Below are 11,718 nucleotides of genomic sequence, written 5' to 3' on the forward strand. Positions count from 1 at the left end.
TGATTATTAAATAAGATGGTGTTGAAGACAAGTGTTCCAACTATGGACGGGTCAAGCATATATATGTTAGTATGTGTTCAAGTTCTTTATCTCAGCCTAGTAGGATGAACATCTGTTAGATGTGGAAATACCATAACACGGGGTTTCCAAGTAGCATGAATAAAACACTTGGATGATCATACGACATCAGAACTGGCCATTAGTTACAGGTTTACTCCCCACCACAACAGCATTAATATCGCCACGAACCCATGGATGCAAATTTGCAGCACTTACTGGTCCATAACATTGAGTATATGGACTTGAAGAAAACAATCTAGAAATAGTTTTTAGTTTATGTGTAGTCATCTTCCTTTGCAACTTTTGTAGATAGGTTTTGATTAGAAGTTTATGTATTTAATTAGTATTTAAATTGAAAACTTATATATGGATTTTTGGTTATTATTGTTAATAGCATTTGGTTTTTAGTTTTCTCATGTTTGCTGTAGTTTTTATTTTACAAAAAAAAAAATGAAATTGAAATTGGTACTTACAAGAAAATGGCCACATAAAACCATAGAAAATATGTGTGACAAAATCGTAGATAATAGCCACATTTTGAATTACAATTACAAAATTGCGTGTGACTATAAATAATCATTAGTCACATCTCTTGTTTGTGTGATGGAATGATGCCAAACGTCATGGAAAAATAATGTGTGACCAAAAGTTAGACAATAGACACACTTAAAATTACAAAATTTCGTGTGACTATAAATAACCATTAGCCACACCATAGTCACTTTGTTTCTTGTTTGTGTGACGGAATGACACCAAAGGTCATGGGAAAAAATTACTAGTGACCAAAGGTTAGACAATAGCCGCATTTAAAATTACAAATTTTCATGTGGCTTTACATAATCATTAGTCACATTGTCATCACTTTGTTAATTTTGGTGTGACGAAATGTTAGCAATTGTACTGGGTAAAATGTATTATATGTGGCTAAAGGTTAGACAATAGCCACACTTAAAATTACAAAATTTCATATAGCTTTACTTCATCACTAGTCACACCATCGCCATTTAGTTTATTTTGGTGTGACGAAATATTAGCAAACATCATGGGTAAAAAATATTATGTGTAACCAAAGATTACACAATAGCCACACTTACAATGAGTTTATATGGCTGTAACTACCATTTAGTCACACTAATTGAATGGAATGCTTGATTACAAGAACTCTTTTTGCCACTTTTTTTAATTGGTGTGGCTAAAACAAACTTTTAAGTGACTATACAATAGAAACGACCACACTTACAATAAATTTATGTGGCTGTTGCTACCCTTTAGCCGCACTTATTTTACAGAATGTCTGTTTTCAACAAGAAATAGTGGTACCCTTTAGCCACACTTTTAAGTTGCTACGGCCACTAAACGTGAATATGGCGTATGATACCTACGATGACTCGACCTTTGGTCACACTTGAGTTGAAAAAAAAAGTGTGGCAAAAGGCGTATGGTCACACTTTTTTGTGTGGCCGTAAGCCCTTTTTGACGTAGTGGTGGGGGACGGTTAATCATGCATAATGTGGTGGCGTTCATAGCTGAAAGATAAAAGGGTACATGCACTAATCGATCTTTGTCCCGATTGTTGAGTGTTATGTGCCTTATGTCCAAGGCTTGATGCAAAATTACTATCGAGCCGGGGGGTCTCACTGGAAGCAGCCTCTCTATTCCTACGTGATAGAGGTAGGTTGTCTACATCTTACCCTCCTCAGACCCTACCTTTACTTTGTTATTGGTGGGATTTACTAGAGAAAAAAAATATGAAGAGAGGAGTATTGTCATCGAATGTTTAGATGTGGGCGAAAAATAATGAAGATGTAGGTCTAATAAGAGCATACACGCTAGATAAAATTAATAAACCTATGACGACAAATTATGGCCACAAATCTCACGTCATTAAGCAAGCAACCCTATAGAAGGGACACAGAGGAGATAGTTTATATGGGAAAAAATGAACAAAGATACAAAACTAAGCTTCCCCTTTATTTCAATCTTAAGGTAGTAATTAAAGAAAAATTTGCACTAAAAAAGGTAAATTGGTATCTTCAAAAATATCTCTTCTCCCTTGTGGTAATACCACAATTGACCATTATATATGATGTCACCGTCCATTGAGGTAAGACCACAAAAAAATTCATTTTACATCTTAACTTGAAATTAGGGTTAAGACCCGCTCGCGTTTCGGCGCGGGTACATCGTAAACATTGAATGGATTAGTCCAAACGTTATATAATGCATTAACCATATGAAAACACACATTTTGACGTATCCAATTGAACTCAATGTAACCTGTATAAGCATTGTGATTGGATCAAACGTAAAGTAAATCAAATTCATATCGAAAAATCATAACGTATTATAAAAATAATTTACGTCGGGATGCAGAACAAATCATATTTATACATACCCGTACATAAAATATGCACGCAAAAAATAGTTTTTAAGTAAAGTATAGGGGTAAAACGAAACAAAATATTAGTAAAAAATTTAATAGGTTAAAAACGTTCGTAAAACCGTGCCAAGTAGCACCAATGGCACACCACATCGACTCTCAACATCGTAAAAATAAAATAGATAAAATGGTAAAAATTACACTAAACGAAAAACAGATTAAAATCGTTGAACCACGCACACCCGTTACAGTGTGTTAATGCGAAGAAATTAACCAGAAACGTAAAATGTAGAAAATAATAACTTAGTCGATCTAGGACCCGCCCGTTGCGGTGAACTTTTCAAAAGGGAAAAAATGGGCCTGTTGCGACGGGTCTATCAAATATGAAAAAATAGAGCAAAAAACGTTGAACCTCACATGCACGCTACGACATGTTAACTCGCAAAATTTAGAACGAACTCTAAAACGAAAAACTTGCGAAAGATAAAAAGTATGGGAGACCAAAGTTGTAAATGATAAAGTGTTGTGTTAAATTACAAAAAATGAAAAACTTTGAGTTAAAAGTAAAAATTTCAAATGAGTTAAAATGTAAAAGATAAAACTTCTAGGTTGAAAGTGAAATATCAATTTTTTTTTAAAAAAACTCCTCAAGCTTAGAGTACAACTCCTAATACATAAAAAAGTTACTAATTTATACATGGAATTATTGATATAAAACCAAACATGACATTTGGAGTGGCATACTCATTACTCACGTGAACATCCCCTTACACATCCCCAAAGCATATCAAATATACTCATTACTCATTACTCATTCGTTGATTTATTTTCCTTGATACGACAACTAGAGCATTAGTTTTCTTGACCAAAATGAACTCGTAAGGCTGAAATTACACTGGTCCTAAGTAGTATGTTAAATGATTTCATTGTATTCATAGTACTTGTTGATTTGTTTTCCTTGGTACGACAACCAGAGTATTAGGAGCGATTTTTTGTATTAATAGGGGCGACAACCGCCCTTAAAGCTCTTGTTTCTTGTAGTAATAATATTTGTTATAGGTTACTAGTGGGAAGGCCTGTGTGTTGCAGTGGGTACGTCTGTTTTGTCGCCTTGTAGTTGTTGTTGGGGTTTCTTGTGTCTGTATGACGTTTGTGGGCAACAACATTTTTATGGAAATAAAAGGTGAAAATATAATATTAATCTCTCATCACCATCAAGTACTAATAAATCCATTACCATCTTATAGTATCAGATTTAGTAGAAAGCTTAACTCATGTGCACACAATCAAACATACAGTTGTTAAACTTTTCCTTAATTGTGAAAACGTATCAATATTTTTTTCAAAATAGCTATATACCTACATTTTTGCCATCTAAGCACATGTTTAATACAATAAAGATAGATTTATTATTTTGTGGTGATTAATGATGCTTTTGTTTTGGTGTTTCTTTGGTGTCATGTAGTCTACATCTTAAATATGGACAAATACTTCAAATACAATTTTCATATATTCATCTTATAATTTGCATGCAACATTACAAAAACATATATACATTCTTCCCAACGAAAGTACCTTATGCAAATTATGAAGTAAGACTCTAATTAATGGGGTTTCTATGTGCTCATTGGATGACTAACTGCTAGGTAACTTTTTGACACGAGACAAAGACATGTTGTTTGGAAATTACCTTCATTTGTGAATTTTAGAGAGAAATGGTAGAAATGGAAGAACATGGCAAAAGTATGTGAATTTGATATAGATGTGTTCTTGACCTTTGGTATGCTATCTTAAAAATTTGTGCAAATTACCATAAGTGCAGAAAATCTAGTTTCTTTAATAAGGTAATATAGATATAAATTAGCAAGTCATATCAAAAGCCTTTGAGTAAATTACAAAACTCATCCTTTATGTTGATACTATATTGCAAAGTGTGTCATTTGTCTTTAAAGTTGATGGTATTCGTACTTTATGTTTGCAAACCATAACACGTTATGTCCTTTACCCCAAACTTTGTAAAATTTTAATGTTAAATCAGGGCATATTGGTAATTTTACTAATTTGTTTAAAATCTATCTACTATACTAAAAGAATTCTCCTTAGCCACATGGTCTATTCTTAGCCAATCATTTTGTTGATGTGGACACTCTCTTTGGCCAGAGAATTCTCTTTGAGCGCCAAAGCCTTTTCCTCTATTTTCCTTTCACGCTTCTTAGACACGCTTTACATCCGTGTCATTCAAAAACCCTAATTTTTCTTTAATCCTCCTGAACATCTCTCCCTTTTTCCCCATTTCAATCTCCCGTTTTTATCAATGACGACTTCATATATTGAATTCATCTATGTTGATTTCCTCAGATCCTGGTATGTTCATGTAACCCTAGATTTTATCCACCTGCTCTTTGTCTTGTTCATCTCACGTGCTCCTCTTTGTCTCTCGGCGACGATCCGGTTTCGATTTTTGAATTTATTTTAACTGGTATGTGATTCTGTTATAACCCTAATTGTTTAGCACTGGATCAATTTGTTTTATCTTCGTTCTATCATTTTTGTGAATGTTTTTCAGGTTACGGATTACTCTTTTACTCTGTATTGTCTCTTTGCTTTCAGATCTACACGAGTATGCTTCATATTTCTAAAGCCTTTCCCCTTTTCTTTCCATCTTCTCACAACCACATTATTTGGGGTTTGAGATCGATTTTATGATGTTGCGAAGTCGGAAAACGCGGTTTCCAGTGAGTTCGGACCAAAGGCGTTGCTGCATTTTATTGGCCGGGATAGGTAATTTTACTCATTATTTTTTATATAAATCTGTTTTGTTCAAGCATTTTGATTCTTAAATTTTATAACTGAGATCAATTACAACAGAAGTTTTTGAATTCACTAACTTGGTTTAATTAGATTAGAAATATGTAATATTTTATCATATGCACTACAAAGCATTTTGATATGTGGGTTGTTTTGGTTCATGAGGGTTAGGATCTTTGAATCGATTGTAAGTTTATTTTCAATTGATTGATCTGATTTTCGGATCTTATTAGAAACTAAAGGATGGCGAGATGGTGGTGAAGCGATTTGGATGTTTTCGGGCGACTGGATGTTACCGAAGGTACTGTTATTCCCCTTAAGTCTGTATATTTTACCTTTTGGCTTTTGCCCGTTGTCTCTGGAATGACAGTTCTGTTGGCAAGAAAGTAAATGAAGGACTTTGGATTTCTATTGAACTTGAGTCTTGAGTCTGCTGATAATAAGAGGTTATAAAAACTTAATTATTTGCTTTGATAAATATTAAAATTTGACCCGTTTTGACCAGTTATCAATTAAATATAACTAAAGTTGTTTTCAATGTGTTTATGCAGATTGAAAAGCCGAAACAAAAACTTTTAGATTGGAAAATATAAAAAGTAGGAGACCGTCTGAATCCCTTCCTACCTTCTTGCTCAGTGCATTCTCTAAAAGTGTTGCTATCTGTCACACCCCGATATTTCCACGTATTACCGGTGGGCCCGGTGGGGAGTATCGTGACGTAGTTGATTTCATCATAGTCAAACAACACAAATTTAAATGCACAGCGGAAGCAAAAAAGATAGGTTTATTTCAACCGAATAAAATTGTAATATTAAGTATCACAAACAGTTGAAATAGATCCACAGGTGGATCAAAATAAAGAGGAAACTTGTTCAACAGACTTAATGCATCCAAGCTTGCGAGACTCTTATTGATGCTAAGGAGAGGCCAGCCTATTACGAGTAGTACCTGCACTTAACCTTTTTGGGAAAATACGTCAGTTTGCACTGGTAAATACAATTTAACTGACTCATTTTGAAAATGTTTGAAAATTGATTTGAATGCACATAGCACAAAAGATTTTATAACTTGGGATAATTATTTGAATATAAACTTGTAAAAGAATTACATGTTTCTTATGCGTTCAGTAGCCCGGGTTTACACCGGGTTAAAGATCAATAGACACACCACATGATATAGTCCCGCAGCAGTTAATCCCGAAACCGGCGGTTATACCTTATTAATTATTTATGCACTAACGGGTGTACGCCTACACCCGCGTGCTTAGGTCGTGGCCATTTCTTAAAATGATGCCAAGGATATCCGAGACATGGTCATTAACCCCCCAAAGGCTTTAAGCAAACAAAACAATTTAAACAGGTCATTTCAATGATTTAACCTTCATTTGATTAAAGATTCAATGCCCGACCAAGCGGTATTTTATATACCGTACCCCAAGCCCGTATAAGGGAAAATAAGTTAAAAGTATTTATCTTTGCAAGTAATATTCACAACAAGCAAGTGCACGTAGCTTTTACCGGGTCTCCTATTCTGGAACGAAGGTTTATAATAACCTATTAGATTTCTAACGGGTCTTTAATTTAGCCTAAGTTTAGACCGGTTAGTTTAAAGAAAGATACGGTTCAACGCGTGATAAAGCGAAGACCTGTTTAGAATGTGGTTTTGACCCGACAAGCTTGCATGCTTGTTTAATATGGGTAACTTAAACACATTCTGGATTTTGAGACAAAAAGATATGGTTTGACCCGTTTCGGCTAATATATGCAAAGTTAGTTACATATGCCGATCTGAACACGAACAATGCGTAACGGGTGACCATAAGAGTCATACACAGGTTTCCTAAGTTAATATGCCTTAATTATGTTGTGACATCAGTAAGATATCTTCTATTATGCCCAAAATGATTTTAAACTCAAATTATGCCCCGTAAGGGCATTTTGGTCATTTAAAAGGTTATAAAAGGGTTTAAATAATAATCTGAGTTACAGGTCTGATTTAATCAGTAAATATACTTAATTTAATAAGTTATAATAGTAGAGTATCATATATATGTGAATTTTATTAATTATAACCATACTATGCACCGTAGGGGCATTTTGGTCATTTAACATAAGCCTAAAAGGTCAAAACTGTAAATCTGAGTTTAAATCTTTTGCTTACTATTCAAATATAAAAATTTACTGAATATATCAGTAGGCATCAAACCTTATATGTTAAAAATAGTTTTAATACATACTATGCGTTAAAAATGCTTAAAAAGCCAATTTGGAGCCATTTCCGGGTTTTCAAAGGAAAGCTGGTATTTTTATAATTCCAGAACTCTCAAAATAATTTATTTATCATATTAGACCAGTAGAAAAAGGTTTGGTATCAAAAGGATTTGTAAAACTCATTTTATAGCCCGAAAGGGCAAAACCGGCAATAACCGAAATAAGCTTAGAACTCTAAGTTATGCTCAGCCTAAAAATATCTAAAAATCCCAAAATATTAATTTATATCAGTAGGTATAAAGTTTGGTATCAAAAATTTGGTTTAGATATGCTATATGCTAATTATGCCATTTAATTCACAAAAAGCTTTCTAATTACGCTAATGAGCATAACTCCTAATCTAGACCTCAAACTGATGTCAAATTTTAGGTACAAGTTTATAAATCAGTAACTAAGGTGTCTACTCTTTTACTTTTTCAAAAATCACATTTTAAGGTGAAAAGGGCATAATAGTCAACATTTAAGCATTTAACGGAAACATGCATGTGAATCGGATAACTAATGAACCAAGTTGTATAATCTCAGAGAGATATACTTATGTGAAACCTGGTCCTAAATAAGCTCTATGGCATTTCTAAACTATGCTCAAATGGGTCAGAACTGAAAGTCAAAGCAGAAGTCAAACTATGCGACTTTTGGTTCCAAACCGAGCCTAAACTGAAAATTGTCGGGGTGAACATGTTTAGACATGTTCTTACATCAATTACCAAGTTATATTAATGATAAAACAGGTTGCATAGCTTCTACATTGCTAATTGTGCATTTATTTGAAATTAAGCTTTCTGTTGACTTTTTAAGATCAAGTTTGACCCAACAATTGACCTAGTTAGAGTGGGAATCAGAGGGTACCCTTTTAAGGGTTTGTTACCCACATAATTACCTACTCATAGGTATTTTTAATTCGAGATTTGACTGGGTAATTATTGATTAATCTCGAAGTCAAACCTTAATTACGACGGTTTGCTTTTAGCTAATTAACTAAGCTAAACTGAATTAAGAAGGGTTTAGGACACTTACAAGAGTCCTAATTATGATTATGGAGCCCAAGAGAAGTTGGTTGCTGACCAGAGAGCTCCAGAGACCAGTCGTGAAGTGAGTTTGAATGAATGTGAAAAATGGTTGCAACTTCACTTCTTTATATAGGAACCCCAAATGCACAAGATCATGCCAAGCCACTCTACTGATGTTATGGGATGTTCCCAGGTGTCCCTATGTTGCTAAATACCAGTTGCAAGGTCCCTGTTTTCGAAAACCACCCAAATAAGGCGGTGCAACCTGCTTAACAGGCAACTGTCCAAAAATTCGCCCAGTTACAGGTCTTACGGACCGTAAGCCTTTGGCCTTGCGGTCCGTATCCGCTCTCCGGACCTGATCGCCCAGCTCCGCCATCTTACGGACCGTAAGGGACTACCTTTGCGGTCCGTAAGCCTTCATCAGAAGACAAAAATTTGCAAACTTTCAAGCTTTGGCCATGCAATCTTGTTAGTCCGAATCTTGTGCTTCTTTTCAGTAGAGGGGACCAAGTTTTCAGCCTTTGCATGCCTTGCATGTACTAACACAACCTTGGATTTTTGTGGGAGGTTTTAGATGTCAAAATTATCGAGACTTCACATTGGATCCATGTCTTAGTTACAATCAATTTATTACTTAGGATAACCAGATGTATTTATACAATTTAGATGTTGATTAAGTATATCATGGTTAGGGATTTATTAATAGGTCGCTCAGAGGTATAAATTAACACGTCGACGTTTTTAAATCCTACCGTACATCTTTATCTGGATCCGGGTTCATAACACGTTTGTATTACATGACACGTGTCTTTATTTTATTGGATATGATTTTACGAGGTGTTACACTATCATTCTTGGTTGATTTTAATCTACAATTTTAACTTGGTTTCCTGTCAGAAACCCTAAATTGGATTCGGGTTAACTCTCATAGGTATGTTTACTCTTTTTTACACCGATCTTGCTGATTTAGGGGACTTTCTGTTTTGTGTGGATTTGTAGTGCATTTGTTATTTTATCTCTTGAAGTTTTAATTTATTACCCACCATTTAATTTTAATTGGATCATTAATCGCTTATTCACGAATGGTCAATTGAATGCTTGTGAGCAGACTGAAATCGTCCATTGAAATCGGCCATGTGGCGTATATCTTCTCCTCCACATTGAAGATTTCTCACCGGATTTTCAACCGACAACTGTCAGTTTCAATCTCTGCATCCGTCATTCATTCATTTAAGGTAACAACTCGAGGTTCAGGATTCTTTACGAACCTTTATTTTGCTTAATTGCCACTTGAACATGATTATAGGGTAAATAATGGCTAATATTAGTGGAGGAAAAAAATAGTGTATTCAGGTGGAAATTAAGTTGGTTGGTATATTGTTTCTAAAGTTTCAACTTAATTCTTTACGTAATTCATAAATGGCATACCAAAAGTTTCTATATCTATTGATATCTACCACTATCTCCCCTTGATTCTAAAACAAAGAATAAGGTCGATTGTCGTTTACTTCAAGTTTACGATTTATAGTTAGAAAAAGTATGGGCGACTTTTATCGAAGCTTGGTTATTATTTCATGATTTATTTCTGAAAGAAATTTATAATTCTTTTTTTAAAGGTTAAAAATTGTTTTTCGAGCTTCATTTGTTCAAGACATTTGTTGTTCCAAGCTCCCGGATTGTGATAATTGATGGGATCTATGCTTTGAGTGAAAAAACGAGACCTATAGTATCCGTGACAGTTGGTGTTCACATTGAACTTGACAGGTGACATACAACGGGCTGGGCAGGAAACTAAAGAAATCATATACTAGATATCTGAAACGACTTAACCTAAATTCTAATTCATTTATACGTAGAACAGGTGTTGGAACAGGCTTCTGGTGGAACTGCGACTCTAGTCAGGTCTGATGTTTCGTCCTCTACTGTGCAGCCTGTTAATGGGGCGTTGAATGTGGTTATTAGGTCTGGTTCGCCTGATATGAGCAGTGCAACGAACACAAACCCTGCTGCCTCAAATCCTACTGCTGCTGCGAATGGTATAAGTCTTGAAGCAGGTGGTACCTCTAATGTTGTTGTAAATGTTTGGGATAAGCATAAAAACGCAGGTATTTCTTATGCTAAGCGTATTAAATATGTCGGATTGGACAACTGGCATAGCCTTTATATATTGTATAATAAGTCAAACAAGTAAGATAATACAATGGATTAAAAGGAAACAAGTCAGATTGGTAGAAGCTAGAAACTGGAAAGTCACCTTTAGTGAGTATTGTTAATGCACAAAGCGTCCTAAATCGTTTTTATCAAAAAACAATATTGTTGTTTAGATATTATATCTTTTGTAATCGCAGTTTGTTTAATTATTGTTGCAGAATTGGGGCAATCTCTTGCTGATTTTAGTAAGGCAAATTAAGCTTCTTAGTGCTTGTGATGGAGATGCTCTCGGGACCGCATTCTCGGAGCTTGGAGCTAAATCAGAGATGCTATCAATTAAGCTGCAAAGAGAAGTCAACTATTGTTGCTTTTATAAACATATCAATTTTTTAAAGAGTAAAATGCCATTTTCGTCCTTGAGGTTTAGCCAGTTTTGCGACTTTCGTCCAAGGGTTCGTTTTTTCTGCATCTGGATCTAAAAGTTTATGATCTTCATTGTTTGCTTTATGATGAAGGCCTTTTAATTTTTTTATAATTTTGTTGATATGTAAATTTTAGATAAAGAAGCATGGAAGGATTGCAGTTGGAATGACCATTATGTTAAATGTGTTTGTGGGAGGGTAACTCTTTAGTATGTTGAACGGATTCATTGCTAGATATTCTTAACTTTAATTTCTTAATGCTTTATACATATTTTGTAGAGAAGATAAATGTTTGGGTAACGGGTCAGAACTGGTAATTTTTAAAAATGGGTGAAAATGAGTCGATCACTATATGCGTGACGGGTCAAAACTGATATAAAACTGATCTGGTACTCCATTTGTCTTGATATTAAGATTTGAATTAATCACACACCTAAAAGGATTATAAAACGTCCAATTTCTTATGTGTATGTTCAATCAAGACTATGAATAATATCACTACACCAAATTTACTTAAGACTAAAATTACTCAAAAACATACGATTTAATATAATTGATGAATCTTGCATGTGGAACCTTTTTACCTCCTAATAACCGGATTAAAAAGGTTCGTG

The sequence above is a fragment of the Helianthus annuus genome, chromosome 17, assembly GCF_002127325.2.
Source record: "Helianthus annuus cultivar XRQ/B chromosome 17, HanXRQr2.0-SUNRISE, whole genome shotgun sequence".
Classification (NCBI taxonomy): Eukaryota; Viridiplantae; Streptophyta; class Magnoliopsida; order Asterales; family Asteraceae; genus Helianthus; species Helianthus annuus.